Consider the following 23,592-nt stretch of genomic DNA (forward strand, 5'->3'; position numbering starts at 1 on the left):
TTGTGGGCAAGTGGACTGTGCATGTGAAAATATTTGGGCTATTTTGGGGAATTTTGACGTAAAGCACAGAAAAAAAAGACAGTAGCTAATGACACTTGGGAAGACATTTTCCGTTTTGATACCTTGTGATATTATAAAGAGAATATCAAGAATGAGAAGAAAGGGAATAAAAGCTAAAACATCCAGATAAATTAAGGACTGCCATAATTTAAAGTATTGGACCTGGAATCAAAAGCCATGTGGTCAGGTATTGTAATAATCCATGCAGGAATTTGAGCAAAATAAGCATTCTTTCTGAAGCTAGTTACTTCACTTGCTAGTATTTGTCAGAGCTTATGTGAAAAATGTGCATATGATAAATAGATGTTGATAATAAACACTTTAAATGTACTTACTTTTTAGTTATTGAGGTGAGGAAGAGGCAGGATTATATCCAGGGAAACAACATCAAGAAAGTACAAAATGCTGTATTTTTTCTTTGATACTCCCTTCATTATTTTCTTTGATACTCCGGGCAGAATAAAGAGATAGGAAAACAAAATACTTTTCTAGAAAAAAATTAGTCATTGCTCCTGGTTGAATCCATTTCCCAAGAAAAGGTGAACTAGAAAAGGCAAAAGCTGCCTTTGTAGAATATAGATAGAGAGCTGATAAAGGATATATGATACATTACATTAACTTTTTTTTCTTTTTTTAGTATTGGAGGTTTAGACTCATTGTCAGGTTAGTAGGCAAAATGCAATAAACCATTAAAGACAGGAGAATGATGTGCTCTTTTTTAATGATCAGATTGGGCAAGATTTCTTTTTTCTTTTTTCTTTTTGTAAGCATGGAGATTTTATTCAGAATAATTGACAATATTAATGTAACCCCAAATAGGCCTTTTCACGGGGGGTGAGATTCTTTTTTTTTAAATATGATTTATTGTCAAATTGTCTTATATACAACACCCAGTGCTCATCCCAACATGTATCTTTCTCAGTGTCCATCACCCATTTTCCCCTCTTCCCCATCCCACAACAACCCTCAGTTTGTTCTCTGTTTAAGAATCTTTTATGGTTTGCCTCCCTCCCTCTCTGTTTGTAACTATTTTTCCCTCCCCCTCCCCCATGGTGTTCTGTTAGGCTTCTCAAGATCCACATATGAGTGAAAACATATGATATGTCTTCCTCCGACGTATTTCACTTAGCATAATAACCTCCAGTTCCATCCACATTGCTGCAAATGGCATGATTTCATTATTTCTCATTGCCAAGTAGTATTCCATTGCATATATAAACCACATCTTCTTTATCCATTTGTCAGTTGTTGGACGTTTAGGCTCTTTCCATAATTTGACTTAATGTTGAAAGCACTGCTGTAAACATTGGGATACATGTGCCTCTATGCATCAGCACTCCTGTATCCCTTGGGTAAATTCATAGCAGTGCTATTGCTGGGTCATAGGGTAGTTCTATTTTTAATTTTTTTGAGGAACCTCCACACTGTTTTGCATCTACCAGAGTGGATGCACCAGTTTGCATTTCCACCAACAGTGCAAGAAGGTTCCTCTTTCTCCACATCCTTGCCGGCACTTATAGTCTCCTGATTTGTTCATTTTAACCACTCTGACCAGTGTGAGGTGGTGTCTCAGCGTGGCTTTGATCTGTATTTCCCTGATGATGAGTGACATTGAACATCGTTTCATGTCTGTTGGCCATCTGGAAGTCTTCTTTGGAAAAGTGTCTATTCGTGTCTTCTGCCCATTTCTTCACTGGATTATTTGTTTTTTGGGTGTAGCATTTGGTGAGTTCTTTATAGATTTTGGATACCAGCCCTTTATCTGATGTCATTTGCAAATATCTTTTCCCATTCCATCGGTTGCCTTTTAGTTTTGTTGATTGTTTCCTTTGCAGTGCAGAAGCTTTTTATCTTGATGAGGTCCCAATAGTTCATTTTTGCTTTTAATTTCCTTGCCTTTGGAGATGTGTCAAATAAGAAATTGCTGTGGCTGAGGTCAAAGAGGTTGTTGCCTGCTTTCTTCTCTAGGGTTTTGATGGTTTCCTGTCTCACATTTTGGTCTTTCATCCATTTTGAGTTTATTTTTGTGTATGGTGTAAGAAAGTGGTCCAGTTTCATTCTTCTGCATGTTGTGGTCTAGTTCTGCCAGCACCATTTGTTAAAGAGACTGTCTTTTTCCCTGCTTTGTCAAAGATTAGATGGCCATACATTTGTGTGTTAAATTCTGGGTTCTCTATTCTATTCCATTGGTCTATGTGTCTGTTTTTATGCCAATACCATACTGTCTTGATGATTACAGCTTTGTAGAAGATGCTAAAGTCTGGGATTGTGATGTCTCCCACTAAGGTTTTCTTCTTCAATATTACTTTGGCTATTCAGGATCTTATGTGGTTCCATACAAATTTTAGGATTGTTTGTTCTAGTTTCAAGAAGAATGCTGGTGCAATTTTGATTGGGATATCATTGAATGTGTAGATTGCTTTGGGTAGTATTGACATTATAACAACATTTATTCTTCCAGTCCATGAGAATGGAATGTTTTTCCATTCCTTGGTATCTTCTTCAATTTCCTTCATAAACTTTTTATAGCTTTTAGCATACATATCTTCGACATCTTTGGTTAGATTTATTCCTAGGTATTTTATGGTTCTTGGTGCAATTGTAAATGGGATCAGTTTATTTCTCTTTCTGTTGCTTCCTTATTGGTGTATAAAAATGCAAGTGATTTCTGTACATTGATTTTGTACCCTGCGACTTTGCTGAATTCATGTATCAGTTCTAGCAGTCTTTTGGTGGAGCCTGTTGAATTTTCCATGTAGAGTGTCATGTCATCTGCGAAAAATGAAAGTTTGACTTCTTTGCCAATTTGGATGCCTTTGATTTCATTTTGTTGTCTGATTGCTGATGCTAGGACTTCCAACACTATGTTAAACAATGATGAGAGTGGAAATCACTGTCATGTTCCTGATCTCAGGGGGAAAGCTCTCAGTTTTTCCCCATTGAGGATGATATCAGCTGTGGGCTTTTCATAAATGGCTTTTATGATGTTTAAGTATGTTCCTTCTATCTTTTCTTGAGAGTTTTTAGTAAGAACGGGTGTTGTATTTTGTCAGATGCTTTTTCTGCATCTATTGACATGATCATATGGTTCTTATGCTTTTTTTATTAATGTGATGTATCACATTGATTGTTTTGTGAATACTGAACCATCCCTGCAGCCCAGGAATGAATTCCACTTGATCATGGTGAATAATTCTTTTTATATGCTTTGAATTCGATTTGCTAGTATCTTGTTGAGGATTTTTGCATCCATGTTCATCAGGGATATTGGCCTGTAGTTCTCCTTTTTTGTGGGGTCTCTGCCTGGTTTGGGAATCAAGATAATGCTGCCTTCATAGAATAATTCCATAAGCTTTCCTTCTATTTCTATTTTTTGGAACAGCTTGAGAAGGATAGGTATTATCTCTGCTTTAAATGTCTGGGAGAATTCCCCAGGGAAGCCATCTGGTCCAGGACTCTTATTTGTTGGGAGATTTTTGCTAACTGATTCAATTTCTTCACTAGTTATGAGTCTGTTCAGATTTTCTACTTCCCACTTGAGTTTTGGTAGTGTGTGAGTGTCTAGGAATTTGTCCATTTCTTCCAAGTTGTCCAGTTTTTTGGCGTATAATTTTTCATAGTATTCTCTGATAATTGCTTGTATTTCTGAAGGATTGGTTATGATAAATCCATTTTCATTTGTGATTTTGGGCTCTATTTCTATTTGGGTTATCTCCCTTTTCTTTTTGAGAAGCCTGGCTAAAGGTTTATCAATTTTGTTTATTTTTTCAAAAATCCAACTCTTAGTTTCATTGATCTGTACTACTGGTTTTTTTTTGGGGGGGGGTTGTATATTATTTATTTCTGCTATGATCTTTATTATTTCTCTTCTTCTGCTGGGTATGGGGTTTCTTTGCTGTTTTGCTTCTAGTTCCTTTAGGTGTGCTGTTAGATTTTGTATTTGGGATTTTTCTTGTTTCTTGAGATAGATGGGCAGGATTTCAAGTGATGGTAATGAAGGCAGCTGTGTGGTGAGATGAAGCCACTGACCACATGTGGTTATTGATCGCTTGAAATGTGAAATTGAAATATGCTGTGAGTATAAAGTACCTGCTGGTTTGAAGACTTAGTATGAAGAAAAGAATGTAAAAAATATCTCAGTTTTTATATTCATTACATTTTGATTTGATAATACTTTAGACATATTAGGTTAAGTAAAATATATATTAAGATTAATTTTACCTTTTTTTCTTTTTAAAATTGTAGCCACTAGAAAAATTTTAAGTCTTCTGTGTGCCTACATTGTATTTGATGTGGGAAATGACATATCTTCTACTTACTTTTATTTTTTTTATAAACAAATATTGAATGTAATGATGTGTGCATCAAATAGCTGATTCATCTTTCAAGTTTTAAATATCTTCTACCTCCTTATCACCTGATAAGATTTAGTTGTAGGTCAAGAGTGACAACCATGATGGTTTGCAGCCACCATGGTGCATCTTCTCTTTCTTTTGAATGCTGCAGTAAGACATAGTTCAGATAAGAATGTTTGTGTCTGCTTCTTCTGTCTGAGTTTTTACCTTCAAAAGACTCTTCATTTAATCAGCCACAGAAAGTGGAAGTTGGATAGCACTACACCACTTCTCCATGTCAGCTCAGGTTAAAATTTTGTGTTCCTTGCTTTCCTGAATTTTTCATTTTCCACATGCATTTATGCATATATGCATATATCAGTTTTAAATAAGAACTTATTTATGTATACTAATTTAAAATTAATAATAAAAAATAAGTCAAACTGTTCTTTTAATTCTTTAATGTATATTCAAATGTTCATATGTATTTTTTAATTCCCTGTGATAAGATACAGGGCATATTACAAATTATTTTATATGCTCTAACAGTAATAACAATATCAAACTATTTTGGTAGTCAGTTTTTTAACTAAACCATATACAATGGGTTCAGTAGTTTACTACTACTACTACTACTAATAATAATAATAATAAAATGTTGAAGTTGAAATGAGGAAACTGGATCCTTGCCTGGTTTACACCCTCTAACCTCTGTAGCAGGTTTGGAGATGCATTTTCAGAATGATGAATCACAAGGTTTCTGATCCTGCTTAATAGGAAAATATAATAACAAATTGTAGCCAATACAAGTGTCTTTGTTAAAAATTTAAATATATTTTATTATTTCTCAAATGTAAGTTTAACTGTATTTATCAAATTTGTTTCAATGTAACTATATATTTTTTTGTTTTTTTTTTTAATTTTTTTTCAACGTTTTTTATTTATTTTTGGGACAGAGAGAGACAGAGCATGAACGGGGGAGGGGCAGAGAGAGAGGGAGACACAGAATTGGAAACAGGCTCCAGGCTCTGAGCCATCAGCCCAGAGCCCGACGCGGGGCTCGAACTCCCGGACCGCGAGATCGTGACCTGGCTGAAGTTGGACGCTTAACCGACTGCGCCACCCAGGCGCCCCTATTTTTTTGTTTTTAAAGTAATTTCCTACTTACCTCAACTTCACTAAACCAAAGTTTATTATTCTCTATCATTGCTACTATGACTGTTTCATTATTTTTACTCTGATAACTAACACTACTATCTATATTACTTGTTCTACTACTACTACTACTAATGCTATTATAATATTAATTTCATCAGAGCCAGGTTTATGTTTTTTGCCTGACCCAAAAGTTTATACTCTGTATTCAACTACTGATATTATTATTGATATTAAAAAAATCTCTTTATCTTTCCCCCTACACTAGAAACATGAAGAAATATAAACATAATTACATTGTTAAAAGCATTTTGATTAACAAAATAATTGAATCATTCTATAGTCAGCCTTAAAGAAGTAAAAGAAAAACTTAGAAAGAAAGGAATTAAAAGTTCATCATAGAATTAGCAGCCCCTTCTTTCAGTCTGCAAACTGAAACCAAAAGTAAAACATAATTAGAACTCTTATCTACCTCATTTACTTAAGGAGGATATTAAAAATTTTCATTGGGATTATCAACACAATAAATAAATGATAATGCTATAGCATAAGTATTCCAGAGAGTCAATTAATTTCACTCTTTAGAGACTTTAGGACCCTGTGAAGTTGCATTAATTTAAGAGCTACTTTTTTCCCTCCCTTTGCAAGGATATTATTCATTCATATTTTTTTGTCTTCTTACATTAGCTCTGGGTAATAAATATGTACATTATTTTTTTCATTTTTCATTTTATTTTCAGAATCTCTGTTTTCATCTTTTCTTTATTGCCAAGTGTAAGTGAATGTTTAATTTTAGTATTAAATTTATTCTGAGACACATGCCATTATATGAAATAGTTTTACACTGAATGTGATTATGCCAGAGATCAATGTATAATCTTCAATTCTATCTTTATTTCTCTGGAAGTTAAAATTGCAATGAGAGAATTCTGTTTTATAATATACAGGAAGACACATGAATTCCTTGTCACTAAAGTCTGTCACCAAGACATCTTAAGAGAGCCTTTGTATTGAATGTGCTGTCTAAATCAGCTTTCCCATCAATTCTGAAGCTATTTGTAGTCAAAAGTAATGAGTGTCTCAGCTGCTACTTCTTAGGGTTCAAAGTAATATATTAAAAAATCAAAGTAAAAGTGCAATGAATAAAAACTCCATTGAACTTCAGATAGCAATATTGCCAAGGCAATTACATCAAATAACAATTACCTTTTTGATGTTATTAGCAATTGTCAATTTAATTTCTTTAAAGGTTGCCACATGTTGTTCAATAATGGATATTAATATACAGGTCAAAGACAAACATTTATCATAGAATACAGATTTATTTGTTAGAAAATGTGAAACAGAGAATATTTTAAAACTTGTTCTATAGATGAATGCAATATTCATGGCACAGAGTCTATTAAAGGAAGTAGGTCACAATTTATTCTAGTCATTTATTTTAGCTTTATAAAAAAATAGAGTATCATTCAGAAATAAGGAACCGATTATTAGCCTTCAATATGATAATAGGTTCCCCAGTTAAAAGCACAATTCCTATGAAAGATAGGGAGACAGTTGTAATAATATCACAAAGATGCAGAAATTAGCTCCATTAACAAGTGATATGGAGCATAGGATTTCAAAAAATTTCTCTGTAATTTAGTCATATTTGTAAAATGTTTAGAAATTACTTTACCACTTAACCCCCCAAATATGATTGAGGCACAAGTTTATTTAAATACGTATTTCCTTATTGGTCAAAGACATCAAGGGGTGTAAAGAAAATCTGATAATGACAGTAGAATTTTGTTCTATTACTATCTGGTTTAGTCCCAATGGAAACATGCATATCAAGACTCTGTCATGATTATCTAAATTCTTTTTCAGCTAATTTTCAGGGCCAGAATTTGTTGATGTTAACATGAAATTGTTCAAACTGCACAGATCAATAAATCAAAGACAAAGATCTTCCTATTATAATCATTCTGGACTGAGGGTGAATATGTTGCCTTTACTTACTAAATTACACATATTTTATGTTGTTAGCTTATAGTTGCATTAGAGACTACTTAGAAAATTCTGCTAAATGGATGAGTATATATCTATATAATATATAGATATAAAATTATATGTAATATATACTTATAAAATCTACAAGATTAATATAAATTATATTTTAATATATAATACATAAATACAGATGATTATTCATGCCATATCCCTTTTAAATATGGTCAAACCATCTAAAAATGCCAAACAAACGTGATTTACCATTCCACCAAAAAGAACGCATGCATTTTAAAGTGGGCCAAATAAAGTTTCTAAAGTGTCCTTTACATTTATAGATAAATTTAGAAAACACTTAAACTTCAATTTTAACTAATATAGAGCTCTTTATATAAATAAATACTAAAACATGTTAAATATATAATTTTTCATGTGATACTGATATTCTTATTCGTTGAACTAAATTACAGAAATACCTGTTAAATTCAAATATACAGTTTATGATATAATTAGTGAGACAACAAAAATTATATTATTATAAAATAGAATTTGAGGCCAACATGATTAATGAAATGAGTGTAATTTGAATTGTCAGTGTTAATCTTATTATTAAAGTTTTGCTTGTAATCTATAGTAATTTCCAGAAATTCATATTTCAGGATATCTTCATGTTTTAATAAAAGTTATAAACACTAGGGAACTGTAAACTGTGACCTAGTTAATCCAGTTAACTTATTTAAGACATGTAAGTGGATAGCTAAGGCAACAAGACCTGACCCTTATGCTATGTTTGATAGAATGCTAGAAAATATAAGCTAAAAGTGTCAACATTGCATGGGTTTCATTAACCTAAAGATACAAATTAGGTCAAATTTATACTAATATTCTTGCCTTTCAATGCTGCGGCCACAGCCATGAGTATGCTTGGGCTTCAGAAGAGGCTTGCCTCCAGTGTCCTCTGCTGTGGCTAAAAGAAGGTCTGGTTCAACCCCAATGAGACCAATGAAATCATCAATGCCAACTCCCATCAGCAGATCTGGAAACTGATTAAAGATGGGCTGATCACTGTGAAGCCTGTGCCCGTCCATTCCCAGGCTTGGTACCAGAAAAACACTTTGGCCAGCAGGAAGGGCAAGCATAATGGCATTGGTAAGAGAAAACATACTGCCAGTGTTCAAATGCTTGAGAAGTTAAGCTGGATGAGGAGGACGAGAATTCTGTACTGGCTGCTCAGAAGATACTGCGAATCTAAGATTGACCACACGTGTATCACAGCCTGTACTGGAAGGTGAAAGGTGATGTGTTCAAAAACAAGCAGATGCTCATGGAACACATCCACAAGTTGAAGGCAGACAAGGTTCACAAGAAGCTTCTGGCTGACAGGCTGAGGCCCTCAGATCTATGACCAAGGAATATCACAGCACACAAGTGCTGTGAAGAGCAGCTCCAGGCCAAGAAGGAGGAAATCATCAAGACTCTGTCCAAGGAGAAAGAGACCAAGAGATAAAACTTTGTGTCTGTACATAGTGGCCTTAGCAATAACACAGATCTGTTATTCAATAAAACAAATCTTTATCTTCCAAAATAATAATAATAACAATACCCTTAAGTTATAGTCACTCGCCATTTGTTATATTAGTGCAAAATCTATTGGGCTTTAACAGGGGATGATCTAGAAAATTCCAGGACCCAAATACATTTCCTAGAATCTCTTGTGGTCATTATTACTACTTGAATATATTCAGACTACCCCTTAAGAAAGACACACAAAAAGGGGCACCTGGGTGGCTCAGTCAGTTCAGTGTCCGACTTCAGCTCAGGTCATGATCTCACGGTCTGTGAGTGCGAGCCCTGTGTCGGGCTCTGTGCTGACAGCTCAGAGCCTGGACCCTGCTTCAGGTTCTGTGTCTCCATCTCTCTCTCTGCCCCTCCCCACCTCAAGCTCTGTGTCTCTCTCTGTCTCTGAAAAATGAATAAACCTTAAAAAAAAAAAAAAGAAAGACACACAAATCATTCCCTCAGTTTCTTGTTGCTCAGAAGTTTACAATTAAGGATTAGTCTGTCTAGACTTCATCTTTCTAGTCCAACATGTGAAAAGTTTGCAAGTCATCAGTTCTGCCTTCACAGCAAGAAAAAAGCTGAACAATTGAAAGCCAGTGATTTTTCTTAGGTTCATTAGAATATTGTGGTCACAGGTGTCAAAACAAAAATTCTCCTGAACAGTATTAAACAAGCAAGGAAGAAGTTCTTCAAGATTATTGAAATAGGGGAGAGAGACTAAATTCAACTCCACTGAAACAAACAAACAAACAAACAAACAAAAAACAGAAGTATTTTTAAGCACTGGAGTGAGTTGGTGAAAAAGCTGGAGGATGTTAATCAAAAAGTAAATGTACTAGGAGAAGTTAATCAGTAAGATATGGTGGGCACACTAAATTATTCTGAGTTTGCTATTATTTTTCTGTGCAATTAGACCATCTGAGTTTGCTGTTTGGCACCCATTGAGTTATACTCTGTATCCTCCTTCAGAAACTGAGAGACAGGGGTCTAACCTCTTTTGATAATTATATTTCAAAGAGATGTTTCCTGGGTCTTTAAGAAGGACATTACTAGGTTGTAAAATTGGCAAGAGTTTGGAAGATTTACATTACTTACAAAGGGCAAAACAAGAATTTTCAATTATAAATATTCTAAAAACTGTTTAATGTTTATTTATTTTTGAGAGACAGAGCATGAGCAGGAGAGGGGCAGAGATAGAGGAACAGAATCTGAAGCAGGCTCTAGGCTCTCAGCTGTCAGCAGAGAGCCTGACACAGGGCTCGAACCCATGAACTGTGAGATCATGACCTGGGACAAAGTCAAACGCTTAACCAACAGAGCCACCCATGCACCCCTGCAATTGTAAACATTCTAAAGTAAATATTGTAAGGAAAAGGAGACCACAGTTCTATAATCAGGAAGAAATCTGTCTATTATTTAGTCATGCTCAGGGGAACATTAAGGCTGTCTTGGTCACAGGAGAAAGTATCACTGAGAGTGTAGGAAACCAGAGAATACAAAAAGAGAGAGAGAAAGAGCAAGAGATCAGCTCATCTGAAGCATAAGCTGCTGATAATGCTACCTACATAGTAACGACATAGTACCTACATAGTAACATAGTACTTACATAGTAACTGATGAATTCCTGGAGGAAGACTATGTGCACTAGAAATCCTAGCTAAGACTATAAGACATGAAAATAAAATGAAAGGTATACAAATAAGGGAGAAATTAAACTGTTTTTGTTCACAGAAAACATGATTATTGAGGTAGAAAATCTTAATGAATCAACAAAAAACTCTTGAATTAATAATTATATTAAGTTTGCATGATACAATGTTAGTAAGTTAAAGTCAGTTGTTTTTCTATACCAGCAATCAACAATTGGAATTCAAATTAAAAAATTTAATACAACTTACATTAGCACCAAAACCAAGGAAATAACATAGGTAGAAAGCCAATAAAATATGTACAGAATTTAAATGATGAAAAACAAATAAAACTATGATGAGGGAAATAAAGAATATAAATAAGAGATTTTCATGGGTAGGTAGTCTAAATATTGTTACAAAGGGGAAAAGATCATCTCTTCAACAAATGGTGCTGGGAAAAATAGATATCCCTATGTAAAAGGATGAATTCAGACCCGTAGCTAATACCTTACACAAAAATTAATGCAAATTGACCAAAGATGTAAGACCTAAACTTTAATACTCCTATAAGAAAATCTAGGATACAATTTCAGATATTCATATTTGCTGGTGATTTCTATGGATATGACACCAAAAGCATAGGCAACACAATTTTTAAAAAGTGGGTCCACATCAAACTTCAAAAATTTTGTGTACTAAAGGAAACAACAGAATGAAAAGGTAACCTACAAAATGGGAGAAAATAATTGCCAATCATATATTTGATAAGGGACTAATATCCAGAATATATAAGGAACATCTACAACTCAATAACAACAACAAATTAACTCACTTAAAAAATGGGCATAGGATTTGAATACATATTTCTCCAAAAAAGATACACAAATGAAATTTAAGCATATGAAAAGAGGTTTAACATTATTAATTATTAGGTAAATGTAAATTAAACCACAATGAGATATCTCACACCCACCAGGATAGCTGTTATCAAAAGAACTGAAATTAATGTTGGTAAGAATACAGAGATGTTGGAAACCTTGTGAACTGTTGGGGGCAGGGGGATGCAAAAGGTTATAGCCATTAGGGAAAGCTTCCTTAAAAAGTGAAAAAAAAAAGAATAACTAACTATATGTTCCAATAATCTTATTTCTGGGTATATACCCAAAAGAATTCGAAGCAGGATCTTGAAGAGTATCTGTATACTTTGTTCATTGTAGCATTATCCACAATGTCTAAGAGGTGTAACCAACCCAAATGTTCATAAACAGATGAATGGATAAAAAAATATAGTGTACACATACAGTGGAATTTTATGCAGCCTTAAAAAGGAAGGAAATTCTCTCACATGCTACAACTTGGATGATCCTCAGGATAGAATGTTAAGCAAAATAAGTCACCAGATAACCATATGATTTCTCTCACATGAAATGTCTCAAATAGAAAAAAAAATTCATGGAAACAGTAAGTAGAAGGTTGGTTGCCAAGGGTGGAGGGTACAGAAAAGGGTAGTTAGTATTTTGGGTTTATAGAATTTCAGTGTTGTAAGTGAAAAGGTTCTGTAAATCTGTTGCACAAAAATGTGACTATACTTCACACTATACTTAATATTATGTACTGAACTATACATTTAAAACCAGGTTAGATGATAAATATCATGTGTTCTTTTCCACAATTTTTTAAAAGATTGGCAAAGACTTTGGGTAAACATTCATCAAAATAAGATGTGCAGATGGTCAATAAGCACATCCAAAAAATGCTCAACATCACTAATCATTAGGGAAATGCAAATCAAAGCCACAATTTCACACCACTTTATAATCATTAGGATGGCTACTATTAAAAAAGGTAATGAATGTGATGAAGATGTAGAAAATTGAAGCCCTCATTCACTGTTATTAGGGGACTATAAAATGGCACAAATTGTGGAAAATGGTATGATGGTTCTCAAAACATTAAAAATATAATTAATCATATGATCCATCAATTCTTCTTTTGGGCATATGCCCCAAAATTGAAAACAGGGACTCACACAGATAGTTTTATAACTATATTCATAACAACATTGTTCACAAGAGTCAAAAGGTGGAAAGAAAGCAACCCAAGTGTCCATTGAATGTTAATGAATAAACAAATGTGGTATGTACTTACAGTGGAATATTATTTAGTCTTAAAAATGAAGAAAATTCTGACACATGCTACAATATGGATAAACCTTGAAGACTTAAAATAAGTGAAATAAGTCAGCCACAAAAAGATAAATACTCTATGATTTCCCTTGTAGAGGATCCTTAGAGTGGTCAAACTCATAGAGACAATAAGTAGAATAGAATTACTATGGGCTAAAGAGAGATGTTGAATAAATGTTTTCTACTCTATGTGCTTCAGGATATTTGATAGTGAGGTATACCTTCAGTCAGTATTTAGAAACTAACTTTCTTTCTTTCTTTCTTTCTTTCTTTCTTTCTTTCTTTCTTTCTTTTTTCTTTCTTTCTTTTTCTTTCTTTCTTTCTTTCTTTCTTTTCTTTCTTTCTTTCTTCTTTCTTTCTTTCTTTCTTTCTTTTTCTTTCTTTTCTTTCTTTCTTTCTTTCTTTCTTTCTTTCTTTCTTTCTTTCTTTCTTTCTTTTCTTTCCCCTTTAGTTTTGATGACATTTCTCTGCACCTCTGAGATAGAACCAATAGTCCCCAATCAGGGCAGAGGAACTTGATATTTGGAGGTTAGGGTCCTTTTTGCCCACTCTGGCTGCCACAAGTTATGTGTCCAAGCTGCTTCTAGAACACTTGTTGAGTTGCTACTGTGGCCAGAGGGGTAGAGGAGGGGTAGGTGCTACTGTGCTAAGATCCGAAATGGAAATTAACTTCAGTTTACCATTCAGGCCTTCCCTTAGAAGTTTTAAGCCTTCAGTAGACTCCAGGTACAAAATAATTACATCAGGCAGATTCTGCCATTGCAGTGTTGTATTGGTAGGGAGACACATCCTACTCTACCATTTTCACAGATGAGATCTTTATATACACATAGGTATATGTGTGTTCATGTATCCATATATGTATCCATATGTAACAGGTACATATATGTATGTGTGTATGCAGAAAGATCTTTGTATGTATGTGAGTAGGTATATATGATGTATACATTTTATGTTTGTATATATAAATGATGATATCTTTTATGTTTGTATATATAAATGATGATATCTTTACAACTTTAAAGGTAATTTAGAGAGTCAGGGGAAATTTGGAGGAATATAATATAGATAGTTCCTAAAAATTCTTGAAATGTAACTTAGTCAGCAAGTACATCCTGGGGGTACCTGGGTGGCTCAATTGGTTGAGAGTCCAATTCTTGATTTTGGTTCAGGTTATGATCCCAGAATCGTAGAACTGATCCCCGCATCAGACTCCATGTGCACATGGAGTCTGCTTGGGATTCTGTCTCTCCCTCTGCCACTCTCCCTCATTTGCTCATAATCTCTCTCTCTCTCTCTCTCTCTCTCTCTCTCTCTCTCTCTCTCTTTCAAATTAAAAAAAAAAAGAAACTGCATTCTGTATGTAGCATACATATTTCCTAGCATCTAGAAGAAATTAGATAATTTGGCAATATGTTGATGAATTTAGGTCATTAAAATCCAGGATTATTATTTATTAAATATCTGAATTTGTATTTGAATGTATGTGTAACCCTCTGATTATGTCATATTATGATTAAGATGGTCAAAGAAGAGGCACCTAACTACAAGTAGAGATCATTTTATGATGCATTTTTATTTTTGTCCTTGGGGGAGTCTGATGATAAGATTCTACATATTGAATTTCCAGATTCCATATAAATTTCCTTATTATTGCTGGATAACTTTGGTTTGTTGCTTTGCTTCTGTTTTTGAGTATTTATTTTATGCTAACATTTTTACTGCCTATTGAATGACTATTAACACACAGGTCAGTTAAAAGTGTCCATAGAGCACAGAATATTCTGCTAGAAAATATTTTGGAGATGTGCCTACTCACTATTTACATTGGCACTTGCAGTCTGCGGTATAATCAGAATGAGTTAGTGTAATGTTGTACTAAGTAAGCAGGTGGCTTAATTTTGCAGGAATTAAGCAGTCAGTAAAATAGGGAATTAGAATTTCGTCCATAAACACAGGAGTTGCTTTAGTTTCACAACATTGCCAAACTTGGAAAGGACATTAGGATTTGTGTGTGTGTGTGTGTGTGTGTGTGTGTGTGTGTGTGTGTACACATAAATGAAAGGTAATATAATATGAACTTGTTAGAAAATTGCTCAGTATTGCAAAACAGATCACATCTTGGTGATTGAAAGAAATGCTAATATTATGGAATTTATTTCTTCCAACATATGGAACATACTGGAAATACAGATTCAAAAATGTTTTTTTTTTAATTTTTTTTTTCAACGTTTATTTATTTTTGGGACAGAGAGAGACAGAGCATGAACGGGGGAGGGGCAGAGAGAGAGGGAGACACAGAATCGAAAACAGGCTCCAGGCTCTGAGCCATCAGCCCAGAGCCTGACGCGGGGCTCGAACTCACGGACCGCGAGATCGTGACCTGGCTGAAGTCGGACGCTTAACCGACTGCGCCACCCAGGCGCCCTAGATTCAAAAATGTTTTAAGCACATTAATATATTTATAATTTTATATCTAATAGGGTATATAGTAAAGGTATATCCCAACAGGTTGACTTTACCATCAAATTAAAAAAATATTAAAATGATGCTTATATGCATAATGAAATATATACTTTGTATGCCTCATTTATTTTTTTACTATGTCTTTATAAAATACTAAGTCTTAATTTAGTATGGGGAAACTACAAGTATTTAATTGAAGTAATGTGGCCAAAATCAAACACCTAATAAATTGTCAAGTTAGGATTTCAAGCCAGCCTTTCTAATATCAAGGTTCTGTGCTTGACAAGTTGTTAATGTTCCCATTTACTTAAGGAAAGTAAATCATGGGGGTAGATGAGTGTTTAAGAGGGCAGTGCTTACGTCTGTCTTGACCTGGAAGAATTTGCTGAATTAACATTTACACTCAGAAAAAATGAACATTATATTTCTAAGCTGAGATGGGGAGAGAACAGTAGAGAGTATCATGAACAGAGAAATTATTATGAACAAAGATATGCAGATTCATAGTTTTTTAGGAGATGTGCACATAGTCCAAACATATTTTGAAAGGTAATTTAGAATCTACCCTATGACCCAGCACTAGCACTGCTAGGAATTTACCCAAGGGATACAGGAGTACTGATGCATAGGGGGACTTGTACCCCAATGTTTATAGCAGCACTCTCAACAATAGCCAAATTATGGAAAGAGCCTAAATGTCCATCAACTGATGAATGGATAAAAAAATTGTGGTTTATATACACAATGGAGTACTACGTGGCAATGAGAAAGAATGAAATATGGTCCTTTGTAGCAACGTGGATGGAACTGGAGAGTGTGATACTAAGTGAAATAAGCCATACAGAGAAAGACAGATACCATATGGTTTCACTCTTATGTGGATCCTGAGACACTTAACAGAAACCCATGGGGGAGGAGAAGGAAAAAAAAAAAGAGGTTAGACTGGAACACAGCCAAAGCATAAGAGACTCTTAAAAACTGAGAACAAACTGAGGGTTGATGGGGGGTGGGAGGGAGGAGAGGGTGGGTGATGGGTATTGAGGAGGGCACCTTTTGGGATGAGCACTGGGTGTTGTATGGAAACCAATTTGACAATAAACTTCATATATTGAAAAAAAAAAAAGAAAGGTAATTTAGAGTCAGATTGTTAAAAGCTTTCATTGAGCTTATAGGATGAAACTTAAATTGTATCATATAGGAAATAACAAGGGATTTAGGAAATGAAAAAAGGCTCCTAATCATATTTCATAACCTTGTAATCTATTCTGTTTGAAATATATTAAAATGTTATATATACACAATATCAATACATTTATGTATATAACCATCATATATATGTTGATTTGTTTACCCCACAAGATTTCATTTATATTAGATTCAAGCAGTTGCATGACTTTAGATGATGAGTTCCTACGGGAAGTGTTAAGAGACTTTGTGTCAATCAAGTCCATTCATATAAATATGTTTTTTTCTCTTCCACATCTTCGGATACATAAGAGACCCATGTATCCTGTGGTTTAATAGCACAATGATTCAAATTGTTCTTTTAATTGTGAGTCTCAATCATTTTCATGATTTATTGTTTTCTAGAAGAACTAGAATGAGAATCCAACAAGTTAAAAACATCAAAGTCTTTTGAGTCTGACAGAACTTTTTATGAGTCCTGCCTAAGCCCACTCTTTGAATAGGATAGTTAACTCCCCAAAATATCCATTTTTAATCTATCAAATTGTGGGAACTTACTTCTAATACATGATGTTGCTATGAGAACAAAGAAAGGTGGAGAACACACCATAGTGTGATCAAGGATTATTAGTTTTTGTCTTTCCACCATGCCTACTCTTGGTCATTACTTTGAACTAGGATCAACAATCTTTGAGTTTGGCTGGAACATGCATGCGGCAGTTTAATCTAGGTTTGATCTAGAGAGGCAAGGCCATACATGAGGTTTTGTTAGATGAGGGTCATGAACAGAATTTGAATCATTATTTTAAGCCTCTCCCATCGTTAGCAATATAGTTAAGGGTTTTCAGAAGGCAAAGTGATCTTCAAGGTATTGTTTGATAGTAGAATCAAAATGTTTTGGTGTTATTCTCAATTTCTCCTTCCTTTCAGGTAGCTCTAAAATAGCTCTAAGAAGGAATAAGGCTTTAGCTTCCCAAATTGTACTGAATACTGAAATCATGTAATGAGCTTCTAAAACTCTGGATGACAGGGTCATAGCCCATATCAATTAAATCTTTATGCCTGTAGGTAAGAGCCAAGAATAAATATAAATGTTTTTAAAGACCCCTCTCTCCCTCTTCCTCCTGATGATTTGACTGTGCATCAAAGTTTAAGATTCACTGGCTTTGGGAAATATTCTCTTTCAATTTGAGGTTCAAACTAAGATTTTTATGTAGGCCAAAAACCAGATTAAATTAAATATAGTCAGTCAAGCAATAAAATAAAAATGATCTAAAGTTATTTACTTTCCATTATCAGCTGTTGATAAAGATTATAAATTGTCTTCAAATATTGTCAAGTGTTATTGTTTATTGTCTAATGTGTGAAATAACATAAAGTTTACATTACTGTACTTGTATATTGTAAACACAAATTTTTAGCTTTCAGGGTTTGGATTCAAATGGGGACAGGGCATACATAAGTGGCAAAAATGTAATGTTGGGCAGACTATCTAAATGCAGATATCTAAGGATGGTCTCGCTGTCAGTTTTCTCATTGAAAATGCAATGTTTCCTGGGTTTTATTCTTCCATCAAATCCAAAAGAAGGCGTGATGACATATAATCATCACCGTTTAGCTAAAATGGCTTTTAACTGTTTTCAGCAGGACTTTCTATTAGAACTTGTGTAATAAACTCCATTATCAAGTAGATATTACCAGAAATCGTTATCACTAACTCAAGTTGTATTATTTTGTGAATTCTTCTAATATGTCTCATTTTATGATACTTGATTCCACCTAAATTTGTTATTTTCTTCTCTTGATTGTTTCTCTAACACTACCATCACTTAGTTGTCAACTGTAACAGCCTTGTTTATTACATGTACTATTACAATTTTTCATTATTTAGGCAGAATTTACTATTGCTGAAGAATTAGAAGGTTTACCCTTATCTCTAAGTTTTATACATACATATATATGTATGTATGTATGCTTCTTTGGTATGTCACACGAATTCTCTTCACTCAATGAGCTGTTGACAAGATGTAGACATTGTGTCAGGAAATAGATCTATCACACAAAATAACCCAATTGCCTGCTTAATGGTAAACACACTGAAAAGAAAATAGTGAAAGCATAGCTCAAGTAATCATATCCAATCATGATCATTATGTTGGATGCCTTTTTATAAGAGTGCTAGGTGGTATTTTTCTCCCTTTTTTTCTTTTTAATATATGTCAATACACATATGCTGTTAGAAAAAAATTACCATATATCTCATTCTAGCAATATGTACTTATTAATTATTTGCAATAAGGACCAAGAATCATAACATGATGACATAATAACCTAAACATATTCTATATTTTATTTTATGTAACTTATATTGTATAAGAATCTAAGTCCAGTCACAATGTTGCCATCAAACACTACTGACAAAATATAAGCTCATAATACAGCTTGTATAAATAATTAAAATTTACTACCAAGTTAATTTTAAAAAGCACTTGCACAGTCAGATCATGCTGGTTTTATGAACTGTTTATGCAGCAGTGGGGTAACTTTACGAAATCTATGTACATTCTGAATAAAAAGCATTAAGTATTCATGAGGTTATTGTGTGATGTGTCTGGCAATACAGTGTGCATACATTATATGGATATATAAATTGAACTCAGTGTTTTAAATATAAAACAAATAATGCTTACTATTTACAAAAGGACGCTTCATGCAAATTCCAGAAAATTTAAGTTTTTAAAAGTAACCAGATACAGTTATAAAATCGATGGCATATACTACACAATAATTTTAGGAAGTTACTAACTTCCCATTTTTTTACAAGAAGAAATCCTTCAATTTAATTTATTCACATTGTTTTGGTGCTCAATGTAATCCAGTAACTGCCTGAAAAATATGCATGTATTTCTTAACTGATTGTTGGTGCATAGCCAAAAGTGTATATTCACACAAAACAAATTCCTACATTTTAAAATCATGTCTTAACAAAATCATGTCCTACACATTATCCATAAATAACACTTTTGGAAAATTCAGACTTCATCTTTTCTTTTTAAAGTTGATCCATACTTCTTTCTGTATTTTCAGACATTATTATTATTATTATTATTTGGTATTTATTGTCTGTACAGAAGCACTGAGATTTTTTTTTAAATATTTATTTATTTGTAAGAGCAAGAGAGAGAGCACGAGTGGGAGAGGGGCAGCGAGCTAGCTAGCTAGCGAATCAGGAGCAGGCTCAGCACTGTCACTGTCAGCACAGAGACTGATGTGGGGCTCCAACCAATGAATCGTGAGATCATGACCTGAACTGAAGTCAGAAACTCAACCAAGTGAGCCACCCAGGTGCCCCAAACACTGAGATTTTTGATGATTCTCCAGATAGTTTCTCTTCATCAATCATATCTTCTCAACTGAACAACAGATTTCAGATATTCACATTATAACATCTAACTTCTTTTCAATCCCATATAATTTACCACTTTGCATAATGCCTGATGGGATAAAGTATACATTCTATATTATTTTCAAATTAATGTCCACCCCTAAACCCATCAATCTGAATTAAGTCACTATTTCATCACCTGTGGTCTATATGCATTTTTAACCTGTTACTAACACTGCTACTGTAAGGCTAATGTCATACACGACAGCTTCAAATCCAAATAATTTTATGCCAATATCACTTTCCATTGTAGTTTAATACTGGGATTATTAGAATCACTTTCCGTGGAGAAGTGATTCTTGTAGCATGTATAGAAGTTGAGTCCATCACCTTAATTTTATTAACGTGAAGTACAATCCACTCAGATTACATAGTAACGATAAATGTGCTACAATAAAAAGTGTGCTGTGCAGAGAACATATTACATTGGTGACCAGTACTGACCCCTTGTTACCAGTTTGTTCCAACCCCGGTTCACAGTGTTGCCTTCAGTTTCTGTATCATTGAGACATTTGTTTTGTGAAAGATCTTTCTTTATCCTTATGCTAATAAAGAAGCTCATGCATTCCAAAACAACCACTAAATCCATTTTTGTCTCTCTTGTTTATTTTGAAAGAAAAATCTTTCAGAACTTGTTAAAAATAATATGAAGAGGTCTATCAGAAGCAAATACAGCATTCAATTACCATCAACTTTATTTAGCCAATCCTTCTGGTACATTCAAATCCTTCTATAAAACTTGTAATAAAAGGGTATGATTGGTAAATTTGATAACCTCATAAATTAAAATTCTAGTAAAACTTTTTTATAATTGGAGAAAATATTTTAATTGAATAATTTGTAAACTCTTCGAAATTCCAAAAACATAACTAGTATCAGGACACTCAGTACATTGTTAACAAATTGTCCTCATCACAAGGGCCCTGATAAGAGGGAGACAGGAGAGTCAGATGTGAGGGGACAGGATGGCAGAAGCCAGAGATGACAGAGATTTGAAGATGTCGCACTTCTGTCCTTGAAAATGGAGGAGATTTCTCAAGTAAGGATACAGGCCTCTAAGGCCTGGAAAAAGCAAGAAAAGAAACTCTCCTAGGTTCTCCACAACATAACCTGCCAATACATGGATTTTAGGTCTTTTGACCTCTATAATTGAAGGATAGTAAATGTGTGTTGTTTTAAGCCACCAAGCTTATGGTAGTTTGTTACAGCAACAATAGAAACTTAATACCCTGAAAAAGCACTTTGCCATTGTTTCGAAGGTGAAGAAGAAGGTTGTTTAAAAAGTTTTATTTATCTGATATAAGTATGGCTACTCCAGCTTTCTTTTGGCTTCCAGTAGCATGATAAATAGTTCTCCATCCCCTCACTCTCAATCTAAAGGTGTCCTCAGGTCTAAAATGAGTCTCTTGTAGACAGCAAATAGATGGGTCTTGTTTTTTTATCCATTCTGAGACCCTATGTCTTTTGGTTGGCGCATTTAATCCATTTACATTCAGTGTTATTATAGAAAGATACGGGTTTAGAGTCATTGTGATGTCTGTATGTTTTATGCTTGTAGTGATGTCTCTGGGACTTTGTCTCACAGGGTACCCCTTAGGATCTCTTGTAGGGCTGGTTTAGTGGTGACAAATTCCTTCAGTTTTTGTTTGTTTGGGAAGACCTTTATTTCTCCTTCTATTCTAAATGACAGACTTGCTGGATAAAGGATTCTCGGCTGCATATTTTTTCTGTCTAGCACCCTGAAAGTCTCGTGCCAATTCTTTCTGGCCTGCCAAGTTTCAAAAGAGAGATCAGTCACGAGTCTTATAGGTCTCCCTTTATATGTGAGGGCACGTTTACCCCTTGCTGCTTTCAGAATTTTCTCTTTGTCCTTGTATTTTGCCAGTTTCACTATGATATGTCGTGCAGAAGATCGATTCAAGTTACGTCTGAAGGGAGTTCTCTGTGCCTCTTGGATTTCAATGCCTTTTTCCTTCCCCAGTTCAGGGAAGTTCTCAGCTATGATTTCTTCAAGTACCCCTTCAGCACCTTTCCCTCTCTCTTCCTCCTCTGGGATACCAATTATGCGTATATTATTTCTTTTTAGTGTATCACTTAGTTCTCTAATTTTCCCCTCATACTCCTGGATTTTTTTATCTCTCTTTTTCTCAGCTTCCTCTTTTCCATAACGTTATCTTCTAGTTCACCTATTCTCTCCTCTGCCTCTTCAATCCGAGCCGTGGTGGTTTCCATTTTTTGCATTTCATTTAAAGCGTTTTTCAGCTCCTCGTGACTGTTCCTTAGTCCCTTGATGTCTGTAGCAAGAGATTCTCTGCTGTCCTGTATACTGTTTTCAAGCCCAGCGATTAATTTTATGACTATTATTCTAAATTCACTTTCTGTTATATTATTTAAATCCTTTTTGATCAGCTCATTAGCTGTTGTTATTTCCTGGAGATTCTTCTGAGGGGAATTCTTCCGCTTGGTCATTTTGGCTAGACTTTAAATTAAAGGCTGTAACAAGAGATGAAGAAGGACATTATATAATAGTTACAGGGTCTATCCATCAGGAAGAGCTAACAATTATAAATGTCTATGCGCCGAATACCGGAGCCCCCAAATATATAAAACAATTACTCATAAATATAAGCAACCTTATTGATAAGAATGTGGTAATTGCAGGGGACTTTAACACCCCACTTACAGAAATGGATAGATCATCTAGACACACGGTCAATAAAGAAACAAGGGCCCTGAATGAGACATTGGATCAGATGGACTTGACAGATATATTTAGAACTCTACATCCCAAAGCAACAGAATATACTTTCTTCTTGAGTGCACATGGAACATTCTCCAAGATAGATCATATACTGGGTCACAAAACAGCCCTTCATAAGTTTACAAGAATTGAAATTATACCATGCATACTTTCAGACCACAACGCTATGAAGCTTGAAATCAACCACAGAAAAAAGTCTGGAAAACCTCCAAAAGCATGGAGGTTAAAGAACACCCTACTAACGAATGAGTGGGTCAACCAGGCAATTAGAGAAGAAATTAAAAAATATATGGAAACAAACGAAAATGAAAATACAACAATCCAAACGCTTTGGGACGCAGCGAAGCAGTCCTGAGAGGAAAATACATTGCAATCCAGGCCTATCTCAAGAAACAAGAAAAATCCCAAATACAAAATCTAACAGCACACCTAAAGGAACTAGAAGCAGAACAGCAAAGGCAGCCTAAACCCAGCAGAAGAAGAGAAATAATAAAGATCAGAGCAGAAATAAACAATATAGAATCTAAAAAAACTGTAGAGCAGATCAACGAAACCAAGAGTTGGTTTTTTGAAAAAATAAACAAAATTGACAAACCTCTAGCCAGGCTTCTCAAAAAGAAAAGGGAGATGACCCAAATAGATAAAATCATGAATGAAAATGGAATGATTACAACCAATCCCTCAGAGATACAAACAATTATCAGGGAATACTATGAAAAATTATATGCCAACAAATTGGACAACCTGGAAGAAATGGACAAATTCCTGAACACCCACACTCTTCCAAAACTCAATCAGGAGGAAATAGAAAGCTTGAACA

At 34.4% G+C, this 23,592-nt stretch overlaps 1 long non-coding RNA gene and 1 pseudogene across 2 annotated transcripts in view; both read left to right on the forward strand.

Moving 5' to 3' along the window:
- Positions 1-23,592, forward strand: part of LOC123384391 — a 547,325-nt gene that overhangs the window by 239,426 nt on the left and 284,307 nt on the right. The gene's annotated exons all lie outside the window — the stretch shown is intronic.
- LOC123384390 lies at positions 5,499-9,357 on the forward strand (annotated as a pseudogene).

The sequence above is a fragment of the Felis catus genome, chromosome A1 (assembly GCF_018350175.1).
Source record: "Felis catus isolate Fca126 chromosome A1, F.catus_Fca126_mat1.0, whole genome shotgun sequence".
NCBI classification, from domain to species: domain Eukaryota; kingdom Metazoa; phylum Chordata; class Mammalia; order Carnivora; family Felidae; genus Felis; species Felis catus.